The sequence below is a fragment of the Chinchilla lanigera genome, unplaced genomic scaffold (genome assembly GCF_000276665.1).
Source record: "Chinchilla lanigera isolate Chin_1 unplaced genomic scaffold, ChiLan1.0 scaffold00009, whole genome shotgun sequence".
Classification (NCBI taxonomy): domain Eukaryota; kingdom Metazoa; phylum Chordata; class Mammalia; order Rodentia; family Chinchillidae; genus Chinchilla; species Chinchilla lanigera.
The window spans coordinates 14,990,375-15,005,438 of NW_004955410.1; the positions used below are offsets into that span (position 1 = coordinate 14,990,375).

General features: G+C 34.7%; 1 protein-coding gene across 1 annotated transcript in view; it reads right to left on the minus strand.

Annotated features, from left to right (window-relative positions):
- The window catches only part of Immp2l (inner mitochondrial membrane peptidase subunit 2), an 852,239-nt gene that overhangs the window by 422,588 nt on the left and 414,587 nt on the right, over positions 1-15,064 (minus strand). The window lies entirely within an intron of this gene.

The following is a 15,064-nucleotide window of genomic DNA, read 5'->3' on the forward strand; positions in this document are numbered from 1 at the left end:
TTTACAAATTATTTATGAACTGTGAAACTTAGTAAAGTCCCAGTTTTACTTCATAATTTCACAGAATGATAATACTCAGAAAAATCACAGAATTTTTTTTCATGGTCTAAACATTTTACTCATAGAAATATGTTGATGTAGAAACTTGTTTCAAATTTATTAATGATTTCTACTCATGTATTAAAATAGCCTATTACTATCCTTTAAATGTTTAAAAGGCCCTTCTACTTAGTGTAAGTTCTGAAATATAAAAAAAATAAATAACTGCTATGTTTCCCTTATTTTAAAGTCAGATTTTGATCACTCAAGAAAGTAGGAAGCTAAATTCAAGAAAGTAATACAACACTGACAGAAAATTTTTGTATTTTCAAGAATAAGAATCCCTTGCTCTATTTATATTAACTCTTATAAGATTTTTCACTATCTATGAAAGAAAACTTCAAAATTCTACTAAATGGAATTCCATTTCACTAGACTCTATTTAATTCATTTAAAATCAAAGTGATATGTCAGACATTTATAAAGCAAAACTTAAAAATAATAATTTAGAAGTACATATTAACTAAATGAAAATTTTCAATAAATTATTCCTGCAGCTCTCAAAATACCAGGAAAAAATTTCTGATTGTACATGTCACCATTAGTGATATCTTGATCTTTACCCCAATGGTGACTTTCCCCGAGATGGGGGGATATAATGAATAGAAATTAAAGTATGCCCCATAAATTTCTTGATCCAATATCTTCTTTTAAATTTTTCAAGATAAATTACAGCCCATAAGTAAAGGTTTTTGTGAAGGATTGGATTGCCACAGATCTGTCTACACTGTATCTAGAATCCTAAATGCCCATATTGCTATAAGTTAAGCAGAGAAAACTACAATGATACGATTTTTCATACCTGCTCCTATAGCTCTACTTCGATGATGTACTTTTATCCCAACTACTACATCATTAATTAGGTTATTGCTTGAGGGAACTAGCACTGTAGTGGAATGAAATGGACATGCTTAGAATCAAGTGCTATCATCAACACTGAGGTCTTCTGCAAAAAGAGAGAACTTGATCCCATGTCAACACAATAGTGATTGCTTGTATGTTTTATTTGAAAGGTGACAACTTTATTTTAAAGATAAACATGTCCTAGTTTTATCCTATTCCTCTGATTGAAGGGAAAAATGTAAATAATACTTCTGCACAGGAAATCAGAGTTAATAGTTATAAACCGTATAGGCCACACTGAGAAAAAGTATTAAAAGGGAAATTTTAAAGACCACTCCAGGAAAATATAAATTACTTACAAAATGTGGCATAATGATTTCATTAATCATACATGCAGCAGTGTTCATAAATTGAGTAGTAAGTACAGTATTTTCAACTGATATCAAAAAAGAACACAATTCCTTTTTATTCTTACTAAAAGGGACAAGCACATAGAGATTTAAATTTACCTATGCTAATTAAATTTATATATATTTCAGAGGACTCTTTGAAATAAGCCACATGGTATATAACAAATAAAGGATTAAGAACCTCACAGGTAAATCAATAGGACTTTTTCGTAATTGCAAACTGAAGTCTTCAAATAAGCGATCAATTCAATCCTAATTTTATTTATGGCTTCAAATTTATCACAGAGTCACTCAGAGTAAAGAAATACATCAAAAATAAATTGTACTTGACCTCAGTAAGCCTTTTAGAAGAATGAATTATAATTATACTAGAAGTCACAGCACTTTGTGTGTTTATAGTTATCTTTTCTAAGTCTACTATATCTTCAAAAAACTAAAAGCATTATGTGACCATTGTAAGAAAAATCCAGCGTCTCATTAAAACATATGATTCAGTGTCTGCAGTTATTGATTCAAAATCCAATTGTGATACCCATTTATGTTTGCCAAGCTCTGGAACAAATAACAGTAAGCTCGAGACATAAATTGACCTTCCTAATCTTCACACTGAAAGCATCTGGGAGAAATAAAATAACCTCCCTGTTCCTAGCAGTATGAGACCCAAGGCTGGTAAAGAAAGAAACAGTTCTTAAACTATCAGACATGCCATGATTAAAGCAATACAGCCAAACACACCCAAGCAGTTCTTCAAAACAGTGCTATTTAAAACTGAAATTCATTATCAAGACTGGGATTAAGATCAGATACCTCTGCTAAATATCCTTTAATAATGGTTACAGAGAAGATCCATCCTCTCTTCAAAATAACTAAGAGCCTGTAGCCTTCCCATGTCTGTTTTCTGCTCAGTTAATATAAACCAACATCCAATATACAACTTTCACATTAAAGCATTCATTTTATTAGTCTTTTCAAAACATATTTACATATAAATTTATGAACTACATAATGCCAACAAGCCAACTGGATCTCTTGAATTTAATTTTAAAGAGAATAAAAAAATAACAAAATAAGAACAACATAGACAAAAATAAAACAGCACAAAGACAATAAAAATGAGTCAGAGTTTCAAAACAAAATGATAGGAATTAACAGTGGAAGTTATATTACATATTGTTATCTTCAAAGATGTTGCTCAGATTACCAGATGTAAGAATGCAAGATTGATCAAACCATTAAAGGGAATAAAAAATAATAAAAATACATTAGAAATGATGCAGAGCTTCACTAAACAAGATGGTAGGAATTCACCAATGGTTTTATATAGTATATTGTCTTCAAATTGGTTCCTCACATTACCAAATATAAGCATGCAAAAATAGTTAAAAAAATTGAAACATTAACTGTTCCTCTCATTAAACCAATAGACATCAGCAGTACAGTTATCCCAGCTATCCCACACATATTTTTTCCCCATCTTTCTTTCTTTTTCTGCTTTCCCTCATCCCAGTGTTCCTTCACTTTGGAGCAATTTCTTTCCCTTTGACAATATCTATTGTACCTTTGGGGTTTTATCAACTCAAGGCTTTTATAGGTAAATGGATGCAACTACAGACCATACTCCTAAGTGAAATAAATCAGACCCTCATGTGTAAATATTGTATTGTCTCCCTAGTGTAAGAACCTGAAAAAACTCTTGAATTTAAAAAGAAAAAAATTTCTTCTACCCAAGGAAATGATATAGAAAAAGCATAAAAATAGTAGGGAACAAAACATTCACTTTGTACTAAATAAGACTTTTTTCATACAAATCAATGGAAATTAAGTAACTGCAGCAGGAAAAAAAAATGAACTACATCAAAAATAACTGGGAAGCAAAAGGAATTAGGTTTCTTTTCAGTGGACAATGTGTGTCTCAGCCCAGGTCCAGTCATAAAGTGACAATGCAACATTTGAGATATTTTTCTGACACATAAAATCCATGGTATTTAATAAATATATTGGTAACATATTATATTTGAATAAATAGGCATTATTATTTACTTAAGTAGGAAGGCTAAAAATGTGAAAGAGAGGAAGGAAAGATAGAAGAGAAGAAGGAAGGAAGGAAGGAAGGAAGGAAGGAAGGAAGGAAGGAAGGAAGGGAGAAAATAAAGAAACAAAGGAAACATTATTAAATGCTAATTTATGCCCAGCTAACAATTTCTGATGGTCTTAGAAAATCCACTGAAAATCTTAGAAAAAAAAAGGAAAGAGAAAATATTTTAAAAATAAACATTTATTACTAAACTATGTGGTAGGAATACTGATAGACTTTATACATCTCTCATATATATGTGCATATGTATGAAACTAATTTATATATGTACATAGCTTATTTATATACAAATTCATATATGAATAATTTATACATCAGCATATATATTATATATAATTATAATTCAATTTATTCAATCCTCATAAAATCCCCATAAGCTCAGTATTAACATTCCCACTTTATATATTAACCTCAGTGAAATTCAGTGACTTTTCCCCAACATAAAGCAGAGTAACCAAGAGATACAATGCCATGAGGAATAATAACACTTAGGTACTTTATCAGTTTACTGCAGCCTGCAAAAGTAATTAATTGAATTGCACACTAGTTTTAGGTGATTTGGGGGTAGGAACAACCACCAATAATACAACACTCATTAATTGTTCCTATTATATTCTAAAGATTCCCTTCAATATGTTCCTATGCAATATTCTTATGTAAGTTTTGCCACAGGAATTAAGCATAAAAGACTCCTTTACGAGAACATTCACTACTACCCGCAAAAGACAAAGAGAATTGATTTATCAAAACATATTTGTTCAAAAAATAATATCTAAGCATATTCTTATAAATAAAAATTTGGCAACATTTTGTTTTTGTTTGCAAACTCTGCATCAGGAGACAAACACAACTGCCTCCATCTTTCCCACACATACAAAAGAGTGAGCATCCTTTCCAAAATCATAGAACAAGTTAAGTTCACGAACTGAGGTACCGCTGTATAAAGTTACCTTAATTTCATTACAGAAAAACACAGGATGGTAAATTATCTGCAAAATCTGCTTTCCAACTCCTACATTACATTCATCATGCATAACAACCTGATGTTAGAAGGTACAGCCTGCATAAGAGTCAAGTTGAGAACGAAAACTTCCTTTGTACCCACTGGCAGCAAGCCCTCTCTCTGAGCACTGGTACCGCAGACAGTGGCACTCCAGAGCACTACAGTACCTTCCCACCAACAGATCACAAATCATGATGCTCTGATAGAGTTTGACTCTCGAAGCTGTCTTATAATTCACTGCAAACCTTCAGTACTCAGATCTAGTTTATGAACACTATAGTTTTAGAGAATCAAATGATTTAATATAGATGATATGGATTGTTTATCAACAAATAGGAAAACAAAAGTAAAATAAAAATATCTTCAAATATTATGTGATTAAAATCTACAGGTGTCCCTATATGGTAAATTGCTCATACATACTTGCCAGGAGAAAAAACAAGGTGGTTCTTAAAAACAAAAACATATTTTGAGGCCGGAGATATAGCCCAGTGGTTGAGCATTTGCCTATCATATGCAAGCTCCTAGGTTCCATCACTCAGTAACACAACACAAAACAAAATAAAAACCATATTCATAGGTTAGGGATATTTTATGATATTAAATTGGCATGAAAAGATAACTTTACGTCTGCAATAGTTCTTTGTTATCCAAAAGTATTAGTTTTTACTTGAAAATATTTGAAAGCTACTATGCTAAGCAATGTTCTCTTTCCAAATGATATGCTCCCACTAGACTTTTTTTTTTTTTTTTTTGGTACCAGAAGTCAAACTCATGACCTTATACTTGCCACGCAGCCACTGTGCCACTGAGCTAAGCCCCTGGCCCCCTACTAGGCCTTTTCTTTTTAATGACTCATTTGTGTGGTAGGCCTTTTTCAAGGGATGAGATTTGGAAAATAGAAGCAGCAAAGTTTGAAGCAAGGACACAAACAGTGGCCCGTGTTATCCACACACACATTTTATTCATTCACTATTTATGAGGAGCTACTGTGTATGAGACATCACACTAGCTACTAAACAGTCAAGATTGACTGTGATAAACATCTTCTGACATTACAAAACTTATAGTGAAATGCTACATATTAACAAATGAATATGGCAGGGTAATATAATTATGGAAAGTATAGAAACAATTTACACATACGTGGGGTACAGAGTATTTAAAAGGGCCTGATCATGACACAGCCTCCCAATTACAAAGCAGAGAAATATTGGAGTAGACCAGGGACAGCCTGAAGAATTTTAATAGGATCAGCACACTGAGTGACTGGGACGAAGTACAAAGAAGGAAAGAACAGGCACTGCTGGAGAACTGAAAATAGGGAGATGTGTAAAAGTCATCTTTTACAGCCAAGTTTATTTGTTGCTAAACATGGCAGAACTTACCATCCCGGTGGAAAAGGACCATGCCGAAGTTAAAACACCAGGACTAACTTATAACAGTACAAGGATTTATTTTCCGAATTCCAATTCTGTCTTACAATCTATAGTTCAGCTGCCAGCTCTCATCTAATCCACCAGAGCTAGGAATAGAAGTGGGAGCCAAAACTAGACACAGGCACAAATGATGCTCCATCTTCTGAAGCTTCCAGTAATCTGCAGTTACACACAGGCGTATACAGATACGCTGCACCTCACAAGCACACATTCAGAGACATACATCCTTCGCCTTCAGGGGTACAGTCGTCCAGTCTTTGTAAAGAAGAGAAAGAGATCCTAGATATACTGGGTGGTTTTCTGCCTAGTGTTTTGGTTTTGATTTGAGTATTTTTTGTGCCAGAGATTGAACTCATATCCTGGTGCATGCTATGCAAGTGCTCTGTCACTAAGCCACATCCCTTCTTCACACTTTTTACATAAAAATCCAAATATAATGTAAAATTGTAGGCTGTGTCGTTAAGCTTAAATTTGCCTACCTCTACTTCCAATGCCAATTGTATTTATCTTTCCAAAATTTCACAAATATGTTACATAGACTTTAACAAATATGAAAGCTTGGAAATAGATCCAGGAAAACCAGGAAAAAGTGGCACATCTCATTTCTCTGAACTATATTTTGTGTAACACCAGACATACTTCTAACCACCTGGACTGCATAGGTATCACTTTCCTCAAATAGTATTTAAAAATTATCTTCTATTATGTATCCAATTGAGATCTTAGACTGAAAACATCTTATCTTCTATTATGTATCCAATTGAGATCTTAGACTGAAAACATCTTAAAATAGGACAGAGTTTATGCAGAGGTACTGACCCACATACATCAGACTCTCATATTGGATTTTCTAGTTTCCTATCACCATGAACTCTGAAGAAGAATAGTTTATAAGGAGATCAGGGGATGGATCTCCTGACGATGGAGAGCGTGTAAGAGACCAAGGGTAGGGCTGCGGGGATAAGTAAAATAAATATATGTCATGTACAGGAACTTAACAGCATCAGTGTCATGTAAACATTACATGCCATAAATATCAGCTGATTAATTACATCAATAAGAATGAAATGGGAGACAGAGGAATTAGAGGAGGGAAGAAAGGGTCAGGGGTGAGGAAGGGGATTTTAAAACAAAGGAATCACGTATTATGTACACGTACCCACTCCCCAAGATGATTATATAATTCATATACTGCAAACACATACTAATTTAAAAATTCAGTAATGTTATATCATTGTTTTTTTGTTTGAGCCAGGAATCGAACTCAGGACCTCATACTTGCCAGGCAGCTGCTGTGCCACTGAGCTACATCCCCACCCCAAGGTTATACTATTCTTTTAAAATGTACCCCTAAGCCTCATGCACTCAAAGGCGGAGCTTGTGGAAGGAGACTGGATGATGGGGACGCCAGGGGTGGGAGGTAGGGCCTGCTTAGGGAAGCTACGCAGGTCGTGACCTGGAACGGCGCATCTCCTTCCCTGGCTCCTCCCTTCTCTCTCTAATTGCAGGCCTCAGTGACGTGGCAGCTACGCCCCTTCCACGGTGCCCCGCTGGCACGCCATTCCTGCCCTGGAGTGAACCACCTACAAACTGTAACCATGAGCCAAAATAAGCCTCTTCTTTCAGATGTGAGCGCTGGGCATTGTGTCTCAGAAATAAGGAACCAACTAAGACAGAGACAGTATTTCATAATATAAACTAATTTTGATATCAGTTTATCTTTATAGGTTATTACCAAAGTAACATGTGATGATACAAAATGAAGTACAGGAAAGACGGCCTTGTATTCTGTCTTTCATTTACACTCTTAGAAAATCCTGCTATTCTGCCTTTGACAAATGTATAGTTTTGTCTCTGCCTCCTAATCAAAATGAAACCAGCCCATACTTTAAGAACGATGTCAAAGTCTTCCACGCTCAGAATGAAAGATGTCAGTCTTCATTCTGTCATTTTCCTAGCCAGTCCCCCGGCCCCCGGGACATGACCAGCAGATACCACCACCCTCTTATAGCTCAGTCCTGTAGACGTCTGCCCTTTACGTTTCCTCAAATCTCCAGGACTAAACAAATTTTTCCCTCTCATGTGACTCTGAGATACTTATTTCTTTCTTCATTCATTCTATTTTAAAGAGCAAATGAATTAATCTTTGTTGATAGGCTAAATGTATATAGTCATACGAGTTATCTATCGACCATGCCAGCCGTTCCTATATTTGAATCACAATAAAGAAACCAATGCCCTTAACGTAATCCACATTGCTCTTCTTGAACATCATTCAAGTCGTTTAAGTCCCTCTTGAAATGCAGTGCCACAGACGGAATGTGATCCTCCAGGTGTGCTCATCTTTCAACTCTTTATTTGACTGGAGAGTAATGTGAACCAAATTATCACACTATTTTCCAGGGGAAGCATAGCCAATTCGACAACAAGGGTAATGACACGTGGTGCCACAGATATGGTTGACAACATCAGTATCAACAGCAGCAGCAGCACATGTGGTATTGAGCACTGGCACACATGTAAACCCATTGAACTCCATACGCTTCTATCAATAATGGTATCTTATAGGTGAAAAAATAAAAGTACAAAAGTTTTAAACAATGTACCAGAATCCTAATTGAATGTTAACAATACTGATGGGCAGTAATGAGAGAGGTTTGGTTTCCATGTTAAAAAAAAAAAAAGAAAAACAAAACCCTGACAGGCTGAAAATATTCACATGGACTATATGACCTCTGAGATAATGGTCAGCAGCAGATAACAGAGGCAGTTCTTGTACTATCTTCATTAGTGCCAGCAATTATCCTATAAGCAGAGAAAGCAGAATCGCTCCAGTTAGAACTTACATTTCATTGACTGTATTCTTTCTGGAGTTAACCCTAACACGAACTAAGAACTGGAAAAGAGATACAGAACAATGCTACCCCGTGGATAGCATTTTTAATAGAGAAACTGATAAGGTTACAGGGCTTGCAGCGACAACCAGAAAAATAATCGCAGGCACTAGAAAAGAGAGTTGGGGAATGGTATCCCCTGTGACCACACATCCTGATTATTTCATTACTTAACTTACAAGAGTCAAACCCATCAAGAGATAAGGTAATGTGAAGCAAAGCACAGATTTGTTTTGATGATTGTAAACCTGTTAAGCTATTTTCCATGTTAATATAAATATAGTACTTTTAATACATACCAAGTTTCACAAAAATGAAATGCTCAGTGTTACACTACACAGTGTACACTGACATTTTCTATCTGCCTTGTTTTGAGTTTTGCTTTGATTTGTTTTTGTTTTCTAATACTAGCATCATAATCTTGTAACTCATTTCAGTATCTACTGAAAGAGTCTTGACTGGCAACTTCAAAACCTTGAGGGTCTATTGGAACAATCAAGGCCAGAAATAAACCAAGTTCATGAAATGACTGTGGAATTCTTATTTGGCACCTCTTTTGTGTGATTAATTCAAAGCTTAATATTGTTTCTATTTAACTCCAGGACAAATAAGAAAGTTAGAAGAGGGGGGGAATGGTAACTTTTATGAAGAGGTAGAGGAGGTGAGCATGTTTCGTGGATACTGGGTCAATAACTTTTACAAAAAGTTGTGTTGGAATTACAATTCAAATCTCTATAACTCCAAAGTTCATAATTTTTGACAGGTGAAAAAATGGCCTACCAGAATCTTGTAAATATGTCTAAAATGCATCCGTCTTAAAATGTAGTATTGTAAACCTTCAAAACGTCATTTTGGTTACATTATATGTCACTTTTAAATTATCAGATCAGTAACACTTTCCTGTGTTGCATTTAAAGAGAGAAGTAGTGTATGACAGCCCCCACTCCCCCAGGAATATGTTCCAAGACACCTAGAGAAGCATGAGACTGTGGATAGTAGCAAATCTTCTTCATGGGGTTCTATTTTTTATTATAAGGCATATCTATGAAAAAATTAAGTTTATAAATCAGGCACAGCAAAAGATTAACAATAATAGCTAACAATGAAATAGCACAATTATAAAAATATATTAAATTATGAAAATATGCTTTCTTTGGCCTTTAAAAATATTGTGTTATACTCACCTTCCCTCTTATAATAATGAGATGAAAAATATCTATATGATGAGGTAAAGTGAGGTAAATGATATACGCATTGTATCTTGCTGTTAGGCTCCTTCATGAGGATTATAACCACAAACACTGCACTACCAGGATAGTTAATATGGGGAGGGTAGTGTCTATAGCATGGATACACTTGTACTTGGTAGAATGAAGCAGGACAGCGCAAGACCTTTGCACACTATCCAGAAGAGCACACAATTAAGAATTTATGAATTACTTATTCCTAGAATTTTCAACTTAATGGTTTTGGATTATAGTTGACCAGGAGAAAACAAAACTATGGAGAGCAAAACCACAGATAAGATGTTTTACTATACATACCTATGCTAAAGATTAATTTATATATTAGCCACAGTAAGAGATGAATGAAATAGAATAATTATAATACTATACAGTAAAAACTGATTACCTGAAACACATGAATTCTTTATTCCTGAAATGTTTCAATTCAATAGTTTTGAGTTATAGTTGACTATGTTTATAGTTTACTTTAAAACCACAAAACGTGAAATCATAGAGAAGGGTAAACTATTGCATGTCTTTCTAGGGGACACAGTTAAATTGTAAGCAGGCACACATACATAAATCTAGAATGTTATATATATAATCAAACTGGAATATTACAAAGGTATAAAGGATCAGTTCACATTCTAGTGAAAAGCTGGTTGGTGTACTGGTGGTAAATTTCCTCCACTTCGGTTCCTTGATATTATAGTAGAATAATGAAAACACAGTAAAATTAATTTTAAAGAAGATTCATTCTATATTTAATTTATACTAATTAGCATAGTGAAAGAGCCATTTAGATGTCTTTTAAAAAACGGTCTTTTCTGTTTGAAGTACAGAATTTTTAAATCAATGTTTATTTCCTAGCTGATGATTCATTTCACCATTTCAAATAAAAGTTGTTAAGCCAGACTCATGACGTTCTATCATGTAAAACAAAACTTACACAAAGCATAGGTTTACTGCCTCAAATACATAGTGACCAGGCTTTTTTAGTTTCACACTTTTAGATCATGTTGCTTGAAGTAAAAAAAAGGCAAATGTAATCAAGCTTGATAAGCTAACAAGCTCAGCAGGAAAAAGTATTTGATTTGCAAGGTAAAAATATCAAATTACAAACACTGTTCTGAATGGTAAAAACCCAGCATCATAAGCAGTTCAAGTCCGTAAAACTAAAGGTAGCTCAATAACTTTTGCAAGAATTTTAGTGTACTTTCGCAAGAATTTTAGTATGAGTGAGTTAAGGAAGTATACTTTTAAAAACTTCACTCAGTTAGAATACAGATACATTCCCTGCACCTTTGTATAAACCTACTTCAATATACAAAAAGGTGTTCTGTTCATTCTTTTCAATATATTTAGCAAGTGCGGATAATGTTGTACTGTCTAGAGTAATCTCAATGCTTTTGTTCTACTGGAAGAAACAAGATACCCTTTAGCTAAAGGTTTTCTGCTGCTTTTGTCTGTTCAGCACTAGCACAAGTAGGGTGACCGTCTCATAAAGAAAATAACCAAAGGCACTCATTCCTTCCGGTGACTTGGCATCCCTCCAGCACTGACATTTTATGCCCTACATTAACTCCTGGGGCCACAAGATCAAAGTGAGAAGGAAATAGTGTGCCTTTTTGTTTAGTTGTGATAGCTACTTTTTTATTAGATGGGTAGTATAATTCACTGTTTCTTATATAACTGCTTAACCCATTTTAAAATTTAATAGCCATACACTGACAAACAAATGGTATCACTTGTTTTATGTTAGGTGTACCTTATAGATAAAACCTTGCAAAGTGACTCTCAGTAAATCATCATAGTCCTGGAAGAAGAAGGAAAGCACAGTTGAAAAAGATTAGAGATGATGTTTTACAAGTGTATGCTGTAAATTTTTTTATTTTAACTCAGCTGAAGTCACACTTAATTCTCATGAACTTAAAAGTATAGTTACTTGTTTTGCCAATAAAGAATCCCAGAAATTAGTCATTTGCCTGAAATAGCCTGGTATGTGTATACCTCCAAGTGATATAACTTACTTGTATAATGTTTTAAGGCAGAAGACAATGGCCTGTATCTATCTTCCAGAAAGGAAAAATAGTGACATTATGATACACTCAAAGATTACAAGTATGGCAGAAAATGTCTTACTGCTAAATGATTTTTACTTGACATAATTTGTTTTGTTTTGAGGCAGGATCCCACAATATAGTTCAGGCTAGCTATGAACTCACTACATAGCCCAAGCTTGGCCTTGAACTCATGGCAGTCCTACTGCCTCAACCTCTCCACTGCCAGGATTATAGATGTGTGGTACCTGCCAGGCTTTGACACGAGTTTTAAATCTTTTCTATTGATCTCTTCATTTAAAAATTTGTATTGGGTATTGTGAGAATAAATGAACAAATTAATGTGATGTCCATTTGATCACTAATATATCACCAATACAAAGGATTAAGCCTGGAATTTTAATTTTTGCCCTATTTATATTTTATAGTGAAGAAAAATTTTTGGAATAGAGCTGATAAAAGAACTAAAATAAAACACTGTCTTACTGTTCTGGGATACTCAGTAGCACTATTACCTAGAGCAAAAAATTCTAAGTGATTTTATGAACAAGTAAAATGGCCAGAGACTGAACTACATTGATATTTCTTTGTTCGTTTAGTATTTACTAAGAAACTAAAATGTTAGAAGCTTTGCAAAGATGGGTATGCAAAGATGGATCAGATATGCATCTTCTCTGTGAGAATTTAGAGAATTAATTATGATGGGGATGACTAAGAGGAAGAACAGAGATAAGAAATGCTCTAATAATTTAATAGTAGCTTATAAATTTTGGTAATATTCCAGACACTAGTATATAACCTAATCCTGATATGCAAATTAATCATTTCTCCCAACTAGAAAGTTGGTCTTTTTGGTAACAAGACACACTAAATAGTGCCTATTAACTATATAAAAATAGCAATAAATCTCCATTTCCTCCAGTCAAAAACATTTTTCCTCTGAATTAAAAACCTATTGTAGACTAGAAAAAGAGAACAACAGTGAAGATATATTTTGCCTGCTGGAAACTTGGTTCACCTCCTAATTCCCTAGCAAAAGGAAAAACTAGGATAATTCTTTCTCTGACAAGATTGTCTATGTGTTGGCATCACTACTTCAAAAACTGAAGTTCTAATTTTATTTCTATAGTTACTGTGAACCTTCCATTGTCTCATCTACTAAACTGCAGTTACAATTACAATGCAGCTCCTAACCTATGGCGTATTCTTGGAGCTCAATGAATAGGAGTAAAAAAGAAAGAGAAAGAGAGAGAAGAAGAAAGGAAGAGAGAGAGGGAGAGAGGAAGGGGGAACCAACCTAAAAAGTGAGATCAAAAGGCAAGGTAGGAAAAAAGTAACAGAAAGTGACAACTGGGTTGACAGAGAGAGAGAAAGAGATCAAAAGGATTTGGGAGGACAAAGCCTTCTGTCTATTTGAAATCTTGGTTATTTCCCCCATTAAAGGTTGGCTTGTATCTGTTATCACCCGGTCTCTTGTGCCTTGTAAAAATAATGATTAGCAAAAACAGAGACGAGATGAGATAGCAATGACATGGCTAATATGAACATTTTGGAGAAAATCATATATTCTGGAGCCCAGATAAGTCAATGGTTCTGAAAGTGAAATGAAATCCAAAGGAAGAGCTGTGTACTTTTCAATACACTGTACCTCATTTACTATTACGTTTGCTACTAAACAAGCGTGATAAAAAAATGTAACACAAATCATGAGAAAGCTAAGAAACATAACCAGGCGGAGTTAAATAAGTTTACAGGACCAAATCATTTTGGCCAGATGGCGTTTTGGAATTTTGGAAATATCTAAAGTTCTCCTAAGTGCCACAGGGTGAGAGAATTGAAAACATTTCCATCTGCCTGAACTAAAGGAATTATTCATGCAATTCTATACTGTTCTCCAGGTTATTAAGGCTATGTGGGCACTTAAGGAGAAAAATCATCTTATTCTTCCCCTAAAAAGGGTAATTCTGAAGCCACTTGAGTAAATGGCTAAGGGACAAAACAAACCAAAATTAATACCTCCAAGAGAGATGCTAGAAACACTCTCTTCTTGGCTACTCTGCTTATAATAGAGGAAAATATCTCTGCAGTGTAGCACAGAACTTGGACAATGAAATCACATAAGAACTATATATTAGTATTCACTTTTAAGCTGGTTATTGGTGGTAGAATCAGAATTCTCAGATCTAATGCAGTGGTCTCTACCTTACATTATCAGTATCCAAGTATTTTGCAAGTGGGGAACAACAAAAGAGAAAGAAGAACAATAAAATCACAATTATTTTCTGATGTAACTACCACATTTCCTATCTGTATTATTAGTTATTTTAAAGTTATATTTCTTTATTCAAAAATAATACTAGAAGGAATAAGAAGTTAGTTCCCTTAAATCCCTCCACATTTTCCCTTCCCATCATTCCTCAAAATACAATTTCATCAAAATCGTTGTTAAGTCATCATTCATATATACAGTCTCATGAGTTTTTAAGCTCAGCCATATGTCATGCTGTAATTATTCTTCATTTTCATACAATTCTGTATTTATGACAGATCATCTCTTCCTTGATTTCCTAATTTTCACTTGTTGAGTGTCCCAGGTGCTTAGAATGCATTCCCAAACTCTTTACAACACTTTAATTCTCTAAACACCTCTGGTCTACTGTAAATGTGTCTTGGTTTCTTTTTTCTCACTGCTGGGACAAAATACCTGACGCCCAAAATTAAGGAAGGAAAGGTTTATTTCGCTTACAGTTTGTGGAAGTTTCAGTCCGTACTTGGCAGATTATAAGGCAGAGTGGCACATGGCAGAGGGCTGCATCTCAGGGCAGCAGCCACAGCTAAGAAACAACTAACTTACACGCGGCGGAATGGGGGAGGAATGCCCCAAGCACTCTTTTCCTGTCCCTTACATATGCAAACTATCCACTCCAGGGCGGGTGTAGCTCTCACACCCATATTCAAACTCTAATAGTCTGCCCCAGGGCCACAGGAGGCTTTG